This window comes from Erinaceus europaeus, chromosome 3, assembly GCF_950295315.1.
Source record: "Erinaceus europaeus chromosome 3, mEriEur2.1, whole genome shotgun sequence".
NCBI classification, from domain to species: domain Eukaryota; kingdom Metazoa; phylum Chordata; class Mammalia; order Eulipotyphla; family Erinaceidae; genus Erinaceus; species Erinaceus europaeus.
This window is the reverse complement of record NC_080164.1, coordinates 154183700-154194257: the sequence shown is the minus strand read 5'-3', so window position 1 is coordinate 154194257 and position 10558 is coordinate 154183700. Positions and strand designations below refer to the sequence as shown.

The window sequence follows — 10558 nt, the reverse complement described above, 5'->3', positions numbered from 1 at the left end:
TACTTGCTAGTTTTTCCTTCCTTCTTGTCCTGACTGACCCCCACCCTCCTTCTTGCTAGAACCTTTGCCCTGGTTCTCCCTTGCTCCCTCCAGTAAAGACTCCCCCTGGGGGCCCTGCCTCTGCCACCCAGGCTACCTGATAAGCTGAGGCTGACCCTCATTTCCTTTAGGTAATACTTTGGAAATGTAAAGGGGACACTCCAAGTTTGTGAGCAGACTGTCAGGGAGAGATTTTGGGAGCTAAAAGGCCTTATCAGGAGATCCACAACTATGGTCTGGTTCAAGTATTCAGCTTCCCTTCCTTCCAAATTTGTGGGGGTGCATGAAACTGCCATTTTAGCGCCTCTTATAGATCAGATTCAAACCTTTATAGCAACTTGGCGAACTTAGTATTATTATCCCAGTATATTGATGAAGAAACAGAGTTTCTGTAACATCTCTCTCACAGTAAATAGGCCCAAGAGAGGTCTGGCTTGCCCTCCTCCCCCACACTCTTTCTTTAAGCAAGGACAATGTCTCTGAGCCCAGGCTGGAGCTGCTTTAGGCTAGTTCCAGAGAGGTGATTGTTTAATTTTCAGGATTCTGTGAGCCAACTATTAAACACAGCCATTACAAATAACCAAATTACACAAGCTGATAATGAAAGAAGTCGTATTAAAGACAGCAGTAGGGAGTACTCAGAAAACTTGCCACTCATATCTGTGCTCTTAGGATGATTTCTATCTCTTGCATCTGAATGGAGAGAATACTAAACAATGTTGGGCTGTAGCTGTGTGTACTCAGTGACAACACCTTGGTTTCTTGGCATCAACCATGGTAAATGTGCTTATACCCTCAACTAACTACACAAAAGTAAGTAAGATATATGTCTTAATCTCTTCTGACATCATCATGATTATTGTCACCCTTTGATAATATCTAGAAGAAACATTGTATACAGTTGGCCAATATATATATCAACCAAAGGACAATTACTGTCCCTATGACAACCCTTATTAGAATCATCAAACTAGTAGATGCAGTGGAATTTGAAGTTAACTCAGACCTCACTAAAATTCTAGGTGTATTTCCTTCCCAGCTTGAGGCCGGACCCCATAAACCAAATGCTGGTTTGGATACAACAAATGACACTCAACACTTTAACAACTGGGAGAAAGTCTAAGCTTAGGGACTGGGTGGTGGTGTACCTGGTTGAGCGTACATGTTACAATGCTCAAGGACCTGTGTTCGAGCCCCCCAGTCCCCACCTGCAAAAGAAAGTGTTGTGAGTGATAAAGCAGTGTTGCAGGTGTCTCTCTGTGTCCCTCTCTCTCACCCCCTTCCCACTTGATTTCTGGATGACTCTATCCTAAATAAATAAAGTTTTTTTTTAAAAAAAAAAAGTCTAAGCTCGTCAAAGAAGGAACTACCAAAGCTGGACACGGATACGAGACTGGATCACTTAATTATGGTCCTTTTTGGTCATTACCAGACCATCCCAGCACCTGGGGCCCTAGTTAGGGAATCCCAAGATTCCCCCCAATAGATACAATAGAGGGTGGGGTGGGGTGGGGAGTGGGAGGGTAGATAGCATAATGTTATGCAAAGAGACTGTCATGCCTGAGGCTCCAAAGCCCCAGGTTTCATCACTGGCACCACCATCAGCCAGAGCTGAGTAGTGTTCTGGTAAAAACAAACAAACAAACAAGAAAAAATAGAGCTAGGCCTCTATAGTAGATCCAGGCCTCTAACAGGCCCCTCTCTCCACCATCACTGGTCACTTACATCAGGCATATTATCGTAAGACCTCTTCTAGGCCTCTCTAGGACCTTGCCCTAACTATAAAGTAGCAATGGTAGGGACTCTCTGAATTGTACCCGCTCTCTGAAGGGGTACACCCTGCCACTTGAGGAAGACCGGTCCTAAAATGAGTACAGCCTAGAATGTTCCCAACTGTGACCATGGACTGCAAGCTCAGACTGACAGGAACATGAAGGTTAGACAGGCTCCTGTGCTAAATATGAATGTATATGGACCCCAGGTCAGATCGATGTGGTAAACAGTTAATTGTATTTACATATTCACTTCAAGTTTGGGAGCAACTCTCTGTCATAATCCAGCTTTCTGGTTCTATTCTCACTTCTGACACCATCTTCCCAGAAAATATTTTTAGTCTACCTCCATGTTAACTGTCAAGATTAAGCAAAAATCATTAAAGTAATGGGCCCTTAGGAATATACCTAAAATAGACTTCCTAGTTTCTTACCACCCTAAAATCTCTATTGTCACCTGCTCTATTCCTACTTTTTGGCCTCTGTTTATTAAATTTTTTGTCCTGGTTAATAACTTAACTGACTTTCAGACACCAAGTTACAGCTGGTAAGATCCTGAACTCCCTGGGCAGACAGCTTTACCAACGTGTCCTGGAACCTCACCTCTCCGGAGCCCTACCTCACAAGGGAAAGATAGAAACAGGCAGGTTATGGATAGACATGCCAAAGCCCATGTCCAACGAGAAGCAATTACAGAAGTCAGAACTCCCACCTTCTACACCCCCAAAACAATTTTGGTTCATACTCCCAGAGAGGGGAAGAAACGTTAGGGTAAGATGACTAGAGAGCTCTGAAACCCAACTCCATCAGGACCCAGAGAGAGAAGAGGAAAAAGGAAAGACATTTGGAAGTAGTAGAAGGTGTGGGTGTGACTTAGAAAGGAAGAGAAGGGGAGTCGGGCAGTAATGCAGCGGGTTAAGCGCATGTTGCGCAAAGCGCAAGGACTGGTGGTAAGGATCCCGGTTCGAGTCCCCAGCTCCCCACCTGCAGGGAAGTTGCTTCACAAGTGGTGAAGCAGGTCTGCAGGTGTCTGTCTTTCTCTGTCTTCTCCCCCTCTCTTCATTTCTCTCTGTCCTATCTAACAATGATGACATCAATAACAACAACAATAAGTACAACAATAAGAAAGGGCAACAAAAGGGAATAAATAAATATTTTTTAAAAAAAAAGAAAGAGAAGAAGGCAGGATCATAGACAAAATGGGAAAAAATACAGATATATAGATATAGAAATAATAATCAATCCATATCTGTGATCTTGGCAGAACCACTGTAGTTTCCAATGGAGGAAATAGAGACACAGAACTCTGGTGGTGGGAATGGTGTGGAATTGTACCCCATATTATCCTGTAATTTTGTAAACCTGTATTAATTCATTAATAAAAAATTATTATAAAAGAGAGGGAAAGTGCTTATACCATGGGAATTGGCAAATATTACAAATCCAGATTTGTTTGTTTTTTGTGATCCAGAAAACCAGGTTTTAAACACTACTTGAAAACTGTTGTGCTAACACTTTACTACCTTACTGCAGACACAGAATTTCTCAATCATAGGGCTTAAAGAACACAGGAATAAATAGAACGTGGTGGGACCCAGACTTATTTTAAATTGCCACAACCAGGGAAACAGCTCAACTAGTAGTACACTGGGTTTCTTCAGTACGCCTGAAGGTCCTAGGTTCAATCTCTAGCACCATAAGCTAGAGATAAGCAGTGCTCTGGTTAAAATCAGTGAATTAATTAACTAAAAATAAAATAACAAGTAAAAACTTACAAAAGTCAGGAATATTTCTCTATACTAGCAGTAAGCAATCAAAAACTAAAACGAGTAATATTCTTTACAATGAATAATAAAAAAGAATAAAATGCCTGGAAATAAATTCAGCCAAGACTTATGTAATGGAAACAATGAAAAAATGCAAGCATATCTAAATAACTGGAAAGATACCCAAGATGTCTAATTAAAAAAAAAATTATTTTGGACAGGGGTCAATGGCTATGCAAAAAGACTTTCCTGCCTGAGGTTTGGAAGTTTCAGGTTTAATCTCCTGTACCACCATGAGTGATGTCTAGTAAAAAAATAATATATATATTTAAATTTATTTATTATTGGATAAAGATAGAGAGAACTTGAGAGGAGAGGAGGGAATAGAGAGAGGGAAAGATAGAGACATCTATAGCCCCACTTCACCACTCATGAAGCTCTCCCCTGCAGGTAGGGACCAGAGGCTTGAAGCTGGGTCCTTGTACACTTAACCAGGTGCGGCACTGCCTGGCCCCTTTTGATTTATTTTTTATTGTCACCAGGGTTATCAGAGAGTCTTGGTGCCTGCACAGTGAATACACCTCTCCTAGCAGTCATCCTCTCTCCTTCCCCTCCCCCATTTCCCCTTCCTTCCTTCCTTCCTCCCCTCCTTCCTCCCTTCCTTTCTTCTTTTTCCTCCTCCTCCTGCATCTCCTCACTCTTCTTTATTAGAAACAAAAATTGAGAGGGAAGGGGAAATGGAAAGGGAGAGAGAGACACCTGTAGTACTGCTTCACCACATGTGAAGCTTCTCCTCTGCACGTGGGGGCTGAGGCCTGGGGCCTGAGCCCTTGTCCTTATACATGATAATGTGTGTGTTCTACTGGCTGCACCACTGCCCAGACCCTTGGTGTTCAGTGTTCATGAACTGATAGACTAAGATTTGCTCAGAGAGCACTCTGAATAGCAACCATAAGTAAACACTACAGATATCCATCAATGGTTGAATGTCTGTCCAAATAGAGAAATTAGGTGGGCTGGGCAGTGGTACACACACAAGTCTCTGCTCCCCACCTGCAGGGGGACCCTTCACAAGGGGTAAAACAGGTTTGCACTGCTCTCTCTTTTTTCTCTCCCTCTTTATCTCCCCCACCCCTCTCAATTTTTATCTGTCCTATCAAATAAAAAAATAAAAGAATAAAAAAGGGTAAATGATTACCGGAAGAGGTAGATTTTGTTGTTGTTGTTGTCTTTTAAAGATGTATTTATTAATGAGAGAGAGACAGAGAGAGAGGTATCTTAGCATTGCTTCACCATTCATGGAATTCCCTTCGGTGGTTTTTTTTATTATTATTATTTCTTTATTGGGGGATTAATGTTTTACATTCAACAGTAAATACAATAGTTTGTACATCCATAACATGTCTCAGTTTTCCATATAACAAAATAACCCCCAGTAAGTCCTCTGTCATCCTTTTTGGAAATGAACTCTCACACCCACCCACCCCAGAGTCTTTTACTTTGTTGTAATACACCAACTCCAGTTCAGGTGAAGTGGTGGATTTGTGGTGCAGGCACTCACCCCTAGTGATTAGCCTGGTGGCAATAAAAAACAAATTTTTAACAAAAGAAAGAGAAATGAAGTGTATACAATGATTTATGCAAATATATGCAACAACATGAATGAACATGTAAAACATGCTAAATGATAGAAGTTAGTCAAAAATGGCTACGTTATGTGATTCTGTTTGTATGAAATTGCCAGAGTAGTTGACTCCATAGACAGAACTCAGATTAGTTTACCAGCAGCAGAAAATAGTAGAGGTTACAGAGAGTGACAGCTCCTCTAGCCAATAAATAAAGATAAAACAAAAATAGAGCGACTGCTTAATGGACAGTTTTTGTTTGTTTGTTTTGTTTTGGGGGGCAGGAAAGTCGGTGAAAAATTTCTGGGATTATATAGACAGATAGTTTTACAATGTTTGAATATAGTAAGAATCACAGAATTCTGGTTTATGGTGGTGCCAGAAACTGAAACTGGAAGCTTCCGTGCTACAGACACAAAAGTTTTTTTGCGTAGCCACTGTGCAGTCTCCCCAGCCTGAAGTTTGGACATTTGACAGAGGGGATGTTACTGTCAACTGTAAAACATTAATCTCCCAATAAAGAAATTTTAAAAAAGGGGGCGGGGAATGAGTAAGAGGTCTGGAAGTCACCAGGAAAGAAATGTAGAGAGGCAGGAGTCTCTGATGTTCTGTTCCTCATATTCTGCCACGAGTGATGATTTTTTACCTCTCTTCTCTTCTTGCTCCAATAATCTTTTTTTTTTTTTAACATTTTAAAAAATCATCTTTATTTATTGGATAGAGACAGCCAGAAATCTAGAGGGAAGGTGGTGATAGGGAGAGAGAAAGAAAGAACTTGCATCCCTTTTTTCACCATTCACAAAGCTTTCCCCTTGCAGCTGGGGACTCAAGCCCAGGTCCTTAAGCATGGTAACATGTGCGTTCAGCCATGGGTGCCGCCGCCCGGCCTTACTCCCGTAATCTTTACAGTGAAGAGACTATTAGGAGAACAGTGTGATGGCTAGAACAAACAATTTTAAATCCTTATGGAATGGGAGAACTGTAGATTACCGCTGTCCTCAAATACATTTCCAGACCTGCTGTTAAGATAGTCCAAGTTCAAATGTGGGCTTGCCAGTCACATGACAAAGGTGATTATGACCATGAGGAAGGTAATATAACTCTCTGTGCTTCCTTGATTTTTGTCTGAAAAATGGAAATAATAGCAGTAGCTCTCTCAAGTATATAAGAAACGTCCCACTTAGAACCAATCTTTGCTATAAATCAGAAAGGTGGTTATCCTGGCTGAGGAGGTAATAGGCTGGGAAAGGTGACAGGAAGTTCCTGGAATGCTGCTTATGTTTTTTCACCTGGAAGCTGGTTACATGGATGCACTCCATTTCTAAAAGCTCATCAAGCTATCTATGGCATGGCTACAATTCTGTATCTATTTTTTTTAAATAAAAATGTTTTAAAATCCACACAATGTAGTTGCCATATACTAAGTAAAATTTAGGTAAGTTCTGATCAATCATTATTTTTACTGCCTGATGAAGGGTTGGTTGCCGAGGCTTTTACATTATTACTAAGTTTAAAGAAAATGAGAACCAAGAAAAAGAAATGCAACTGGGGAAAATAGCTCTACTGGGAGAGCAGGATTTGCATGCCTGGGAAGTCACCCAGGTCCTTGCACCACCACCAAGCCCCGAAATAAAATTTTAAAAAGAAGAAAGGAAAAAAGAAGAGAAAGAGGAAAAAACAAAAAAGAAAGAAAAAGAAGCTGGGTGGTGGCACAGCTGGTTGAGCACACATGTTACAATGTGCCAGGACCTGGGTTTGAGCCCATGGTTACCACCTGCAGGGGGAAAGCTTTGTGAGTGTTGAAGCAATGTTGCAGGTGTCTGTCTGTCTCTCTCCCTCTTTATCACCCCCATCCTTGTCTATTTCTGACTGTCTCTATCCAATACATAAAGAAAGATAAAAAACAAAACAAAGAACAAACAAAAATAATGGCCCCAGGCTCACTTAGATCACAGGCTGCTCTGTCATGTGTGGCACCCAATCCCCACTCCACTAGAGAAGGCTTTAATGCTATGGCTTCTTTCACTCTCTCTTCCTCTCTGCCTTTTCTTTCTTTATTAAGTAAAAAAAAAAAAAAAAAAAAAGAGTCATTGCAGGGAGTCCTTGACTGGTTACTCAAGAGTTCAGATATTTGTACTTTGGGGCTGAGAAGTTAGACTATATAGATAGTTTTTGCTATCGTCTCTTAGGCTTTGTATGCTGGAGCTCATTTAGAATGAATTACATTGCCCAGTTTTTCTTTCCTTCTTTCTTTTCTTCCTTCCTTCCTTTCTTTTTTAACTGGATAGGACAGAGAGAAATTGAGAGGGGAGGGGAGATAGAGAAGGAGAAAGACAGACACATGCAAACTTGCTTCACTGCTTTTGAAGTGATTCCCCTGCAAGTGGGGACCGGTGGACTTGAACCCGGATCCTTGAGCGGGTCCTTGCACTTTGTAATATGTGTGCTTAAACCGGTGCGCCACCACCCAACACCCCCTCCCCCATTTTTCTTTTTTCAGTGGAACATTCTATTTGGGAAGGTGAGAGAGTTTGCACAATACTTTGTATAAAATTGATACAGTGTTTAATGGTCATATTTGAACTGGGGCAAGAATGAAGCCAGGAAAAATGAAAATAGGAATGGGGCCGCCTGTGTTTGAAATAAAAGTCCTGAAAGAGGAGAGGGAGAATCCCAGCAAAATTGCACAGGCCTGACCTAGTGTTACCATAATACCATAAGCTCCGAATGTCTTGACCCAGAGGCTCCCAGCAAGGTCACCTCAACAACAGTTGGGCTCTGGTGACTTGTCTTACCTGCCTCAGAATGACTAAGGCCTATTTAAATCTCGTGGTTGGGTAATTATTAATGAATATTTTTGACAAACAAAGTAGTGCAAGCCAAGAAAGAAGGGTGGCTAAAAATTAGCTCAGGAAAGGTCATATTTCTTGCAAATGTAGGGTTTGGTGTTGCATTTGGTTGTGAGGCTAATTGTGTGGAATGGAATAGCAAGGAAATAAGATCCCATGGAAGGAAGCCAGTTTTAGCAGATTTTACTTGGGCTCCTCCTCTGCCCCCATAGTCATCCTGAGGACTAGAGGCCTCCACCTCTTTTGCTGAGATGCCTACATGAAGGGCTTCCTGGGGCAGAGTGGAAACACTCTCAGTGCCACAGACCAGAGAGTAAGGGTGGAAGACTGAAAACTGGGATCTGGATCGAAAGAAGGAAGGAGTGGGAGGGGCCGCTCTCTATAAGAGAGAGAACCTGAGCATGACTCAAGTACACATGATGCCAGGGCATTTTAAACTTGAGATCTTTATACTTGAGAGTCCAGGGCTTTATCCACTGTACCACCTCAAGGGCCACAGGAAATGTGTACTTGAGCTTCTTTAATGTACCAGATTATAGGCTCATTGACAGATTTTCACAATAACCTAGTAGGTTGGGCTTATTACTTTACCAATGAAGAAAGTGCTCAGAGAAGTGAAGTATGGCTTCCAATGCCTCATGGAATGTGAAGAGTAAAGTCTGGGTATCACATGGCCACCCCAACATGCTCAGGCATCTTGACAAGCCCAGTCTTGGTCTGTCCACTAGGCCTTTAATCATAAAAATGTTCCTGCAGTTACATTTCCCCCAGGTTAATTGGTGTGAGGAGTTAAGAAACAGAGAGATGCTGGATACCTTGAATGTGAGGATGAGTGAGTGAAGAGAAAATTGTACCCAAATAATAACTTGGAATTGAATTTCCAAAAATTTTGTGGACACCCTCCAGCATCAGTAACTACCTAGGATTGGATATTTAGGCCCAGTCTTGCCCTTGACTCTTAGTGTTTACAGATGCAGAATATATTAAGGAAAATTGGACAGAGATGAAGTGAGTATATATGACCTACCTAACAAATTAAGGGGACAAGAAGTTGTATTTTCATGTGAAAGCCAGGAAGAGCAAGCAGAGCACTGCTCAGCTCTGGCATATGGTGGTGCCAGGGGGTTGAAGTTAGGACCTTTGGGTCTTAGACATGCAAGTTCATTGGTAAAGTAAGAAGCCCAACCTATTAGGTTATTGTGAAAATCTGTGCTTTAACAGACAGGCTATCTCCCTGCCCCTCCACCACCACCCCAGTACATTTTTGAAAAGAATATATATATATATATATATATATATATATATATATATATATATATATATATGTAATTTTTATTGGGGGGTTAATGGTTTACAGTATAGTTGTTGACACACAAGTATAATTTCTCATCTCACCATATATGTGTCTGCAAAAGACTTTTTAAAAATATGTATTTATGGTGACTGAAACCCGTCAATACGGCGGGATCGGCCGCGGCCGCTCGCTCAAGAACCTCCGCATCCGAGGGCGGAATGACAGCGGCGAGGAGAACGTCCCGCGGGACCTGAGCCGAGAGAAAATCTAGGACCTGGAGACAGTGATTTAAACCTAGTGACAGATGAGTGTGGTGTCTATACCTAATGGAATGCTACTCAGTTGTTAAAAATGATGAGTCATTTCCTTTGCGTCATCCTGGATGGAACTTGAAGGCATGAAGTGAGACACGTCAAAAAGAGGACAGATGCCATGCGAGCTCCCTTAGAGGTGGAGTGTAGGAAACAAGACCAAGAAGGCAAGCGCAGAGTGAGCTTCGGGCTGGGCAGCTGCACTGGCTGCTGTAGCTGAAGACGCGACACGACGCGACGCGACGCGACACAGGAGGGTTTGGAGCTGAGGTGCTGCCGCACCGCCACATGGGGCCACCACCCCCACAAAATGGAAATCATCGTGACCTCTGTCTGCAAGGCCGGTAGAGCCTGCTTCTCTTCCTCTGGACAGCAGCGTATTCAGTCTTCAGAAAGACCAGGCTTATTTTCCTAAGACCATAGCATTGCTCAGCTCTGGCATCTGACTGTGTTGGGGGTCGAACCTGCGGCCTCGGGCACCAAGGCACACGTAGGCCACCTCTGTGCTGCCTCTCAGCAGCCGCTCTTGTGTGGAAGCCTGAGTAGTGCTGGCGTGCGCGTGCGCTCACTCGCTCGCTCGTGGCTACCTGTGTGTCATGAAGTAGTTTAAAGCCTGCCAGAAAGAGCAGGTAGCTGGTAAGCAGAGTGTGCAGCGACCTTGTCAGTAGCTCCAGCAGCTAGAGTGCACGCCGCTGTGGTCTCCGTCTCTGGGGCAGAGGCTCTGTTCTTTCACAGTGATCGTTTGCGTCGTGACTTTCAAACAGAACACTTCCGTTACAGTAAAGATTCTTTAATCGGGACTATACAGATATGGTTGCAACATTTAATAAAGGTTGAAATTCCCCCCCCAAAATATGTATTTATTTCCTTTTTGTTGACCTTGTTGTTTTATTGTTGGAGTT

At 42.5% G+C, this 10558-nt stretch overlaps 1 long non-coding RNA gene across 1 annotated transcript in view; it reads left to right on the top strand.

Annotated features, from left to right (window-relative positions):
- Positions 1 to 10558, top strand: part of LOC132537564 (uncharacterized) — a 521799-nt gene that overhangs the window by 367837 nt on the left and 143404 nt on the right. The gene's annotated exons all lie outside the window — the stretch shown is intronic.